Raw genomic sequence first — 10,670 nt, forward strand, 5'->3', positions numbered from 1 at the left:
GAACCTGCTACCATGACACCCCCACCATGATGGAATGCATCCCTTTGATACGTACATTGAAATAAACTCTATTACCTTAATTTTCTTCTTGTTGGCTTTTTTCTTTTGTTTTGTTTACTTTTTGTTTGTTTGCTTGTTTTGTTTTATTATTGCTGAAGCAATGGAGCAAGTAACGAATCTATTGAGGTGGTGGAAATCTGATGGGAAATCTTGGACTGGGTGAGAGACAGTAGGACTAAATTGGTTTCCTGGAATTTGAAGGGTTATAAAGTTATTCCAAATACCCAACTTGAATTGTAACAATGTGGAAGGTATGGTCTGGGTAAAAAAAAAAAAGGAAAGAGCAGTAGACTTGACAGGAAAGATGACGTTTGACTAGCATGTTAGAGCCACTTCATGTTTTGGATGTATTTCAAGAGATACATAAATTATGTCTAAATCCCCACCCTTCTTCATTCTTCAAACCTACTTACAAGTCGCCATATACCCTTGGTATGATGAAATCAGGTTATAGTCTCTAAGGAGGGGACAATAGAATGTATATGGTCATGAGTTGCCTTGTAACCAGCAGTGAGTTCTATATTTCTCAATGGCTCAATGAAAATCAAAAGAACATTATTTTGTGATACATGGAAATTATGTGAAAGTCATACTCAAGGGTCCATAAATAAAGTGTTATTGGCACATAGCTATGCACACTTGTTTATTTGCTGTCTTTGGCTGTTTTAAAAGTTCATTGGCAAGGTTAAGAAGTTGGTTCAAGCAGTATGTAGTTTACAAGGCCAAAAAGGTTTGCTATCTTTCACTTTATAGAAAAGACTTGGACTCCTACTGTAGGCAAAATTGGTAGACTTGGTTGGAAGTCCATATCCTATTATATCCGGCTTCCCAAGTTTCTGTTGGACAAGGCCCTAACCTCCTTTCCCTCATATTTTTTCATCTCTTCATTTGACTGTTCTTTGGTAAACTTTTGTGAGTCAAAAATAATCTAGCCTCTTGATTATTTCTGAGCTTACAAAATCTGTTGTTTTTGTTGTTGTTGTTGTAGTTGTTGTTGTTGTTGTTGGTGGTGGTGGTGGTGGTGGTGATGGTGGTGGTGGTGTGTGTGTGTTTGAGTGCATGCTTGTATGTGTGTGCTAATAGTGCACACCTATGTGCAAGTCAGAGGACAGCTTTCTTGAGTCTTGTTCTCTGCTTTTACCATGGATTGGGAATGGAACCCAAATCTTCAGGCTTGCAGGATGAGCGTTTTTAACCACTGTGCCACATGCCAGTTTCTCCACAGACATTTAGGTTCATTAAGGTAACTTATCTCTATATACACATATACAATTACATTTCAGATTTTGGTCTGCATAATTATTACCAATTATAAAATTAAAGCAAATGGCACTCTGGGATGACAAAGTTATTTACACCAAGGGGGATTCTGAATTTCAGCAAAAGCTCCTGACATATATTGAATGTAAATCCTCAGGTATTACTCTACCCTGAATTTAGAACGCCATTGGTCCTCAGTGACACCTGTAGAGTCTGCCCTTCTCTTCCTTCTTTTCCTTATTAATGTTCACACAAAATTATTTGTTCATTATTTGTTCATTCACTGAGAGTTTATAAGGCTCCTACCCTTTGGTAGGAGACACTGTGAAGCTTCTGGTGACAATAATGTTACAGTCACTTCTATACTGTCTATAGGAAGTCATAGTAAAGAGTTTAATGAATTGTCAGGTAGACTCCTGAGCCACTTCCCTTGTCTCTTCTCTCAGGAGTTGGCTGCTGGGGGATTTTGTGTCTTAGTTTGCTCTGCTGCTAAATCATATCTTTGCAGTCAAGTCTTGCTACTTACTGTTGGGGGAGGGTATTGTGGAGAGCTGCTCTCTATTTGATAAGAGTTTCTAATTAATGGTGGAGGTGTAATTAATTAGTAGGAATCTCATTATCTAAGATGTCTGTTGATTCTTCACCAATAGTAATATGGGTATTTTAAACTTCATTGTTAGAGTCCATTTGTTCTTTTAAATGTGGGTAGAAAGAATGGTTCATTAGACCATCAAGATCCAAATAAATTAAAAAGTGGAAGATAACAGGTAAAAAAATTTTCTGTTTCACCCAGGATTTATGGGATTAAGAAGCTGAGTTTTCAGAAACCCTCTTCTTGGGCCCTGCAGAATGATGGTGTTCCTATGTCTGTTTCTTTTTTCCCATGTATATATGACAAGGCATTAAGGGAAATCGAGTTTCTAGAGATCAAAAGCATCTCATGGAGTCTGTGTGAAAAAGCTGAGATGATGGGTATACATTAGGATGTTAGAAAAGCACCCTTTCCCACTTTCAAACATGTACTAAGAATGCCCCTGTCCCTCTATGAACTCATGGCAAGGATTTCCTGGAACCTCTACCAAATGGCTAATCATCTTTTTCCACTTCTCCTCTTATGTGTCTGCCTCTGCTCAGAAAAGAGGCTGTCTGGGGAGGAATCCACTGTCATTACTTTAATGGCTTTGAATTTTAATTGGATTCTAAGAATGAGCTAACTTCTAGTGGGTTTGGGGTATGATTCATAATCTCTAGTAACATTTGAATGTTCTTAACGTCTCAGAACAAGGATAGTAATGATTAACCTAGGTAATAATTTAATTCTTCCTTCTAGAGGTCAAGGTGCTTAGTCAAGAAGACCTAGTGGGTCCCTTTCTTTCCATTACTTTGAGACTTGATTTCTAGAACCCCTAACAACCATCTCTATCCTCTCTTGCTGTGAATATTGTGGACGTGCATTCCTTTGCTTTAGTTTGCTTGCTTCTTGTCTCTCCAGCTTAGCTGTGTCCTCAGTGCCTGATCATTTCTGCCTGCCATACACATCTTAATACTTTCGTTAAGCACTCTAGAAAAATGCATGAACTCTAAGGACAGGTAGTTGATTTTCCATGCCTGATACGAGGAGGAATAGATTCTAGGAGCAATCAGAATAAGAGTAGAAGGTTAAATTTATTGACATTTTTTTTGCATAGTCCAATCCACATAATTTTGTTGTTATTTGGTTTTGAGACAGTGAACAAATTGTTATTCACAAGTCTGAGCAAGGGGGCTAGCAGGCAATGATTCAGTGGAAAGGACAAAGATACTTTGAGAAACGTGCAGTAAAGGCAGACTTTAGTAATTAGGTGACGGAGAGATGCTAAAATGTACTAGAGAGGATCCCTTAATTACTTATCTGAAGCTGCATAAATTGAAGGCAGGTCCTGATCATCCCCAGAGATAAGAGCTGAAGGTATAATTAAACCCACTAGTGCATTTTCTCATCACTGACAGGCCTATGTGCTGTGCAGTCAATACATTTTTATGTATGCTATTGTGGGCCATGCTCACAACCTTCCAAATAGAAGGTTCTATTCTTCACATAAAAGAGGTACAGACAAAGATGGGGAGAAGCTACTTATAAAGATTATTAGCAGAGTATAGGACTAGATTCAACAAGATCTATCTTTGCTGAGCCCAGAAGTTTCACATCTTGCCTTGCTACAGCAAACTGGATGCTAGCCACTTCCTGTGGTTTCCTCTTTCGTCTTTGATCTACCCCATCCACCATGGTGAGGCTCTGCCCTCTAGAAGGTCACAATCTGGTGTCTGGCAGGAGGGAGTCAAGCCAGAAGCTGAGGTTGGGACTGTAGTGTGCCTAGGGAGTACTGTTTATGACTGCTTCTTAGCCATGGTCTATGGAGCATTTACCCAGGGTGGTTTTATTTTTTCATAGGAAAAAAAGAGAGACTCTAGGAAGGTGCCAGGTTGATTTTATCCTAGGCCCCAGGAGAAATCCTTTTTCCGAAAAAGAAGCAAAACTAAGCACAAACGAGTAGAGATAATTAGGCTTGGATCAGGAGAGCACTGAAGACTCACAGCTCACTCATTTCTGAAGACTTCAGCTCAGGCTGAAGTCAGTAAGTGCGTCTCCCTCTGTGGGAAGGCTTGCCTGTGAAAATCAAGAAGGTGAAACTTTATCACTTTGCTGTCTGTAGCTTGCTTGTTACGTCTCACTCTGAGAAAGATCAAAGTATAAAAATAAGGTGTACAAGATTGGGTACAGCTATTCTTCTGTCCCTGTACTTTCCATACATGCAGATTCACCAAACTTGCATTGAAAATATTAAGGAGGGAAGCCATACTATAGCAACAGAAAGAATATAAGTGAGAATATGGCCTAGCAATTATTAATGTAATGCTTCCATTGTGCTAGGTACTGGAGGTACATGATTTAATATGTATAGGTTATATGTAAATAGTAGGCCGTTTGCTACAAAGGACTTGGACATCATGCATTTTAGTATCTGAGAATGGGTCTGGAGATGACTATATTAGAGCCATGAAACTGGGCACTTCACTTACATAGTCTAATATTAAGGAAGAATTAAGCTTTATACAAAAATGGCAACGGAACAGGTAAGGTTGGCTTTCCTACCAAGTTGAAATCTTTTGGTGATAAAATATAGCCTAAACATAAACCATCGCGAAGACTGAAATTGATGCCTAACCTCTCACTGAGGTGAATGAGTTTTCTAAATCTGCTGGGGCATCCTCTCTGTGCCAAGAACAGTGTCATTCTAACCTCTCACCATCTTGCCTGCAAAATCTGGGTCAGCCAGCCACACTATCCCCACTTGGGAGGGTGGAACAGTGAGATCCTGCCAAAGGGCACACTTGGGTTATTGCCCCAGAACCGTGTCAGATAGCTATTTAAATTTTTAAATCCACTCTTAAACCATGAGTCCCTAACCAGTACTGGTTCAGTGACAGGGCAACAGGAATGATCCAAATTGTTTGTGTTGCTGAGGCAGGAGGATCAGATGAACCAGTGGCCCCAGCAACACTGGGGTCATACAATCTCAGTTACCCTTTACTGTGACTCACATTACAGCCGCTAATACTCACCTTTCAGGTTTAGTGACTGGAAATAACCGACATGTTAGAGTCAACCATGGCTCCCTAGAAGCTCACCTCAGAGACAAACCATGAACCAGCTACATTATGATGGCTGACCTACAAGGTCTGCAGCCTAACAGCTTAGCCCATCTATTTCTCACTTGAATTCATCAACTTGTCCAACCTAGACTCTGCTGCTACTTCTCCTCTGGTATTAAGCTTGTCTGTTTTGAACCATCTGATCCAGGTTTGGCTTCCACCTGGACAGTGACACCATAGTCTATTTTTGCTTGTTTGGGTTGTTATCTCTGGCACATTCCCTGTTGCTTGAATTATCCCTCCTAGGAGTATTAGGAGAGATAACCACTGCCAAATGTTAACACAAACTCTAAAGCCATATTAATTAAAACAGTGTAAGACCAATGCACAAATAGGCAGATAAATCCCAGCAGCAGAAGAGGTAATCTAGAAAACACAGGGTACTCCTTTCTTGATATCACCTAAGACTGCTTTCAGGATCCCTGTTGGCACCTTAATATGAAGATGCTTATGTCCTCCATAGGAAATGATGCTATATTTGTGTAGAATGTAGTTTTATTTGCCTTTAGCTGAAATATCTATTGATTGCTAATGTCTAGAGCAAGAAAATAAATAGTTCTCGTGATATAATGTTCTGGGATTAATGATAAGAAGAAAAGTCTGCTCAGAAGTAAGTTCTTGTTGTTTTGAGATAAGGTATCATTCTGTAGCCCAAGCCGCCTTTAGACTCATGGCAGCCATCTGACTCAATCTCTTAAGCACCGATATTGCAGAAGTAAATTTTGAATCAAAGTTAGTTAGATCTATGAACACAGAGCTTATGAGTGTAGAAAGTTGCCTATGTGTATGAATCATAGTTGGATCTATGGACATAAATCTTGTGAATATAGAAAGTCAATTATGTATAAAGATGTCATTTTGCAATTCTTCATTATATAAATACTTACTGAGCAAGTCTACGCACAAGGCATAATAGACCATGGACAACACTAATGAATAAACCATTTATAGGCCTTGTTCCAATGGGGCTGACAGTATACAGTGGAAAAGAAAGAGTTAGGAACTTCATGAGGCCTTATGATGAATGTACTTCATGTTTCCATGTGAAGAATTTGGGGCTTATATGCCTTACTATATTTCAAATTCTCCTTTCCCCCTTTCCCAGGATATCTAGATTGTTACATCCATTCTTCCATTTCTTTGCTGAACTGTCACCTCTCTAGAAAGTCCCAAATATCAGACCTGAGCTGGAGTTATAGCTCAATGTTAAATGATTGCCTAGCATGTGCAAATCCAAAAGTTCAGTCCCGACAGAGAGACAGAGAAAAGGCACAGAGGGAATCTTAAATGTCACTGTCATTCTCTGCAATGACTATTGGCCCTTTTTCCCCCTTGGTTAGACTTCTAACTACCTAATCATATTTTATTTATTGCTCACCTCTCTTAATTTATTTTATTACTTGTTCCAGACACTAGCATTTGGAGCAGGGTCCATCTAGGAGCACCTAACAAGTACGCTGTAATGGGTAAGAACTGGTGTTGACTCATCTTTCAAATCAGCGGACAAAGACCCATTAATCAAAGCAACCTGAGAATAAAGAGTGTCCCCCCACCTCTATAATGTGCTTCATTTATCAACAAATGCTATATGGGTCGAATTACATGATCCATATTTAGTGAAATATAAGCCAACAAAATCTTGACCTATGAAAAATGCTTCTCTCAGGCTGGTAACATGTAACCACCACTCTCATGTTGGAAGAAGTAATAATCCCAGGAGCAGCATCTTTAGAGGTCCTCCAACCTCAAAACCCATCCATCCCAGTTTCCCAAGACTGACCTATTTTCATCACTCCAAGTCTTGCAAATTAATGTAGTTCACTTTTATCATCACTTTCTGCCCCCCAAAATACCCCTCCTCTGATGACCACTATCATAGGTTAGCTTTAACTGTATTCATACTTTCTACAAATTAGCTTGCATGGTTATTATGATCAGAAAAGACTTTAATGGGCTTTATTCCTATTTTAAAAGTAGAAGAAACTCATCTACCCATTTCTTTATAATATTTTCTTTATCCAATCCCCTCTTGATGAATAGTTGTAGTATTTCTAGTTCTTGGCTATTATAAGTAAAGCTGATATGTGTGTTCTTGATGGTGTTTTCTTGGTGATCCTAAGCCTGTATTTCCATTGGGTGCATCTTTTTCTGTGATTAGAACTTCTGGATTATCATTATGATCACATTAACAGATATTGTCAGAGTTTTCCTAAGCATTTCCAACCAATTTACAGTCCATAAGAATTTCAATTCCTTCACAACTGACCAGTATTTAATATGGTTAATCCTCTTAATTTTATTCCTTTTTTTCTGAGTGTGTTAAATGGTCTATTATTGTGGATTTAATTTGAATTTTTTTTGTCTATTGTGTATGTCTTCCAGTGTTGTTCTTGAGTTTTTTCATCTAATTTTCTATTAATTTTTTTATACCTGCTCCTTTTTCATTTATCTTCCACGGATTTTGGATACTAATCTGTTTTGGTTAAGTAGATACAGTATTTAAATATGTAGTACATAATTGTATTTTCTGTGTAGCCACTGTATTTAATTTTCTTCCTTTATGAGTAGTACTTATATATTTCATATTTTTTTATTAGAATCTCCTATGGTATCCAAATGTTTAGCTCTAACCTTATCCTTTGTTACTTTTATTAAGGAATACTATACTAAAATGAATTCTGAAGATAGGATTCTTCATCACAAATGCCTATGTAAAATTGAGTTTTCTCTGTGTGTCAAAGAAGGAATCAAATTTGATTTTATTTTTGCTTATGTATAACACTGGATTCAGCATCACTATTTGATCCTGTCTTTGATCACCAGTGTCATTTCTGTTATGTATCAAATGTTTGTATGTGGGTCTTTCTGTTGCATTTATGTATTTGTTTCCTCCTTGTATAAATCAGGATAAATTTCTTTGGGATGCCTGTTAATAGCTTGGCTTTCTTTTTATAGAAGCATTTTAAATTTAGCCTGATTATTCTAATTATTTACATATAAATTTCTAAATTCATATTGCCCATTTCCACACTCACACAAAGAAACATGCTGGAGTTTAGATCAACTTGGAAAAGTCAAATTTGTATTAATCTTTCTAATCAATGAATATTTCTTTACTTATTTAGATTTTGTTTATACTGTTTACATATTGTTTATATATGCTTATTTTTAGTTTATATTCACTTACTTCTTAAATATCTGAAAAACATTGGATACTAATCTATATCTATTATAGATTAATTCATTTTAAACTTGTTCTTTCCTCATATATGGGAATGCAAATTAGCTTTAACATTGACCTTGTATACTTTAAATCTGTTAAACTCGCTTGATAATTCCAACTGCTTTTAAATGCTTATAATTATGTATTCTTGGAACAAAATAACAGTTTTATTTTCATGTATTGATTTCTGGTCTTTTTGGATTAGCATACTTACTTATGTATTACGATGTGCACATCCTATAAAACAGTGTGGAATAGGAACAGAGAGCGAGTATCATTCTCTAGCTTCCTATCCATCTGAAAAGCTGTAATAGAAAAAAATTTTCTCAGAGACAATCTTTTGGGATACTTAAGTGAAAATGACACTTAAATTGTATATTGGGAAATTCAAGGTAAAAGGGTGAATGAAAATGGCCACAGGAGGCTTACTCACATATTTGAATATTTAGTTTCCAATTGGTGCAACTGTTTGGGAAGGATTAGGAGGTGTGGCCTTGTTGGAGGGGGTTTATCACTGGATGAAGGCTTTGAGGTTTCAATAAATTTGTCCCATTCTAACCCTCTGGAACTATAAGGCCAAATAAAAACTTTCTTTTATAAGTTTCCTGGTCATGGTCTCTTAAGCACAGCAGTAGACCAAAGATTTCCCTCTTCTGGAGAGATATTTCAATTTGCTTTCTTATAGTCACACAAAGCCAAAGGTTCTACTGAAAAGTAGAACTGTATATTAAGGAACAAAGTTCCCACACTTAATGTATTGCCCTACCTGATTTTTTCCTAACAGAGGTTGGTATTTAGACACAAGAATACAGTGAATTGTGACATATTACATTTTCGTAGTGTGGGGTCCTGTCTTTAGTTTTGTAGACTCAAGAGTCCTTCGATCTATGTATTGACCAGGATTCACAGTAATGTTCTCAAGGATACCAGTATGTAAACTAGATGCTAACTTGTCACTTTGCAGTGAGAAAGGGACTTGCCAGAGTAGCCAGGGCTGGATGATTCTTACTGTTGGATGTTTTCTTTCTCTTTCATGAGACTAGATTAACAGAGAAGGACAAATTGAAGTTATCAAAATGTTTTCAGATAGAATTTGAGACTTAAACAGGTTTTAAGTCTTTTTTAAAAAAAGATTAATAAATATCAACTCATCAGTACTTATTTAACTATAAAGGTTGAATTGATATAGGAAACAGGCCAGAAGCCATGGTCCCTCACAGTGGTTTCCTGACCTCTAGTCTAAATGAGTGTTTTCAAGGAGTTACTTATGATCATTAGTGGGTTTTTAGTGAGCTTAAGCGATGATAACATCTTATTTTGAGTGGAACAAAGCAGACTCACAACCAACAGAATCAAAATTATTTTGAAAGTAAAAATTACATGAAACCTTTGTTTTGTTATGTGTCTACACAGACACATGTAGCAAATGGACCTTGACTCATGATGTTGAAAGATTATTTCTTACTAGAGGTTATGTGACATGAGAAACTTTAAAAACACTGACCTAGAAGAAAAGGTGCTTTTGTCTGAGATGATTCTGAGAAGCACTGAAGAACTCTAACCCTCAGACTTTAAATATAATAATAATAATAATAATAATAATAATAACAATACAATAATAATAGTGTAATTATGTTGTTTTAAATGTTTTTAATTACCTATCCATAAAATTCTCATAGCTAGTTTGGGTAAAGAAAGTAATAACCCCTGCTTTGGAAATGAATGTGCCACTCCTAGAGTTTAGTTGCATTGGTCAATTCTCCAGGCCATGGCATTTCTTGAACTCATATCTTCCTATATGCTCTGTAGATTTCCTATCTTTTCCTGTCTCCCCAGAGCTTCTGAACTCCTTCTTCAAACAGGCATAGGGTTTCTAGTATTATCCTCTGGTTATACTGCTTCATACTGTGGGCTCAGAGAATCCTCCATTCATAACCACACCTATAATTCTCTCAGAGAGTCAGGTACTATATGGCAGTCTCACAGTCCTTATCTGGGAGGCCACCAAGGACCCTTCACTTGATGGCAGGGCTAGAAAACAGAGATACAGGGATAGGCTCAGATTCTGGTTTGCCTTTTCCCTTTTCTAGCTTCCTGGTGTGGGGGCAATGAATTGTACAATTATCAGAACAAAACGGGACTGTGGTTTCTTAAGGACTTGTGGTGTTGGATAAGTCCTTTGGTGACTAGAAAATACCCTCTGTCCTTAAAGAACTAGAGGCATCTGGAGAGAGGCAACAGGAGGTAACTTTAGGCCCAGCCTTTGGCCTTTAGTGTTCAGTTCTCTGGTGGTCTTTAGCTATGTGTACTCATTGAAGGCCCAAAGGTCTGTGTAGCAGTTATGATGATTCGAATGTAAAACATACACCACCATTCACTCCCTCTCATGTTTATGCATTTGAACATTTAGCTTCTAGATAGGGCACTGTGTGCA

Source organism: Rattus norvegicus, chromosome 1 (genome assembly GCF_021556685.1).
Source record: "Rattus norvegicus strain SHRSP/BbbUtx chromosome 1, alternate assembly SHRSP_T2T, whole genome shotgun sequence".
NCBI classification, from domain to species: domain Eukaryota; kingdom Metazoa; phylum Chordata; class Mammalia; order Rodentia; family Muridae; genus Rattus; species Rattus norvegicus.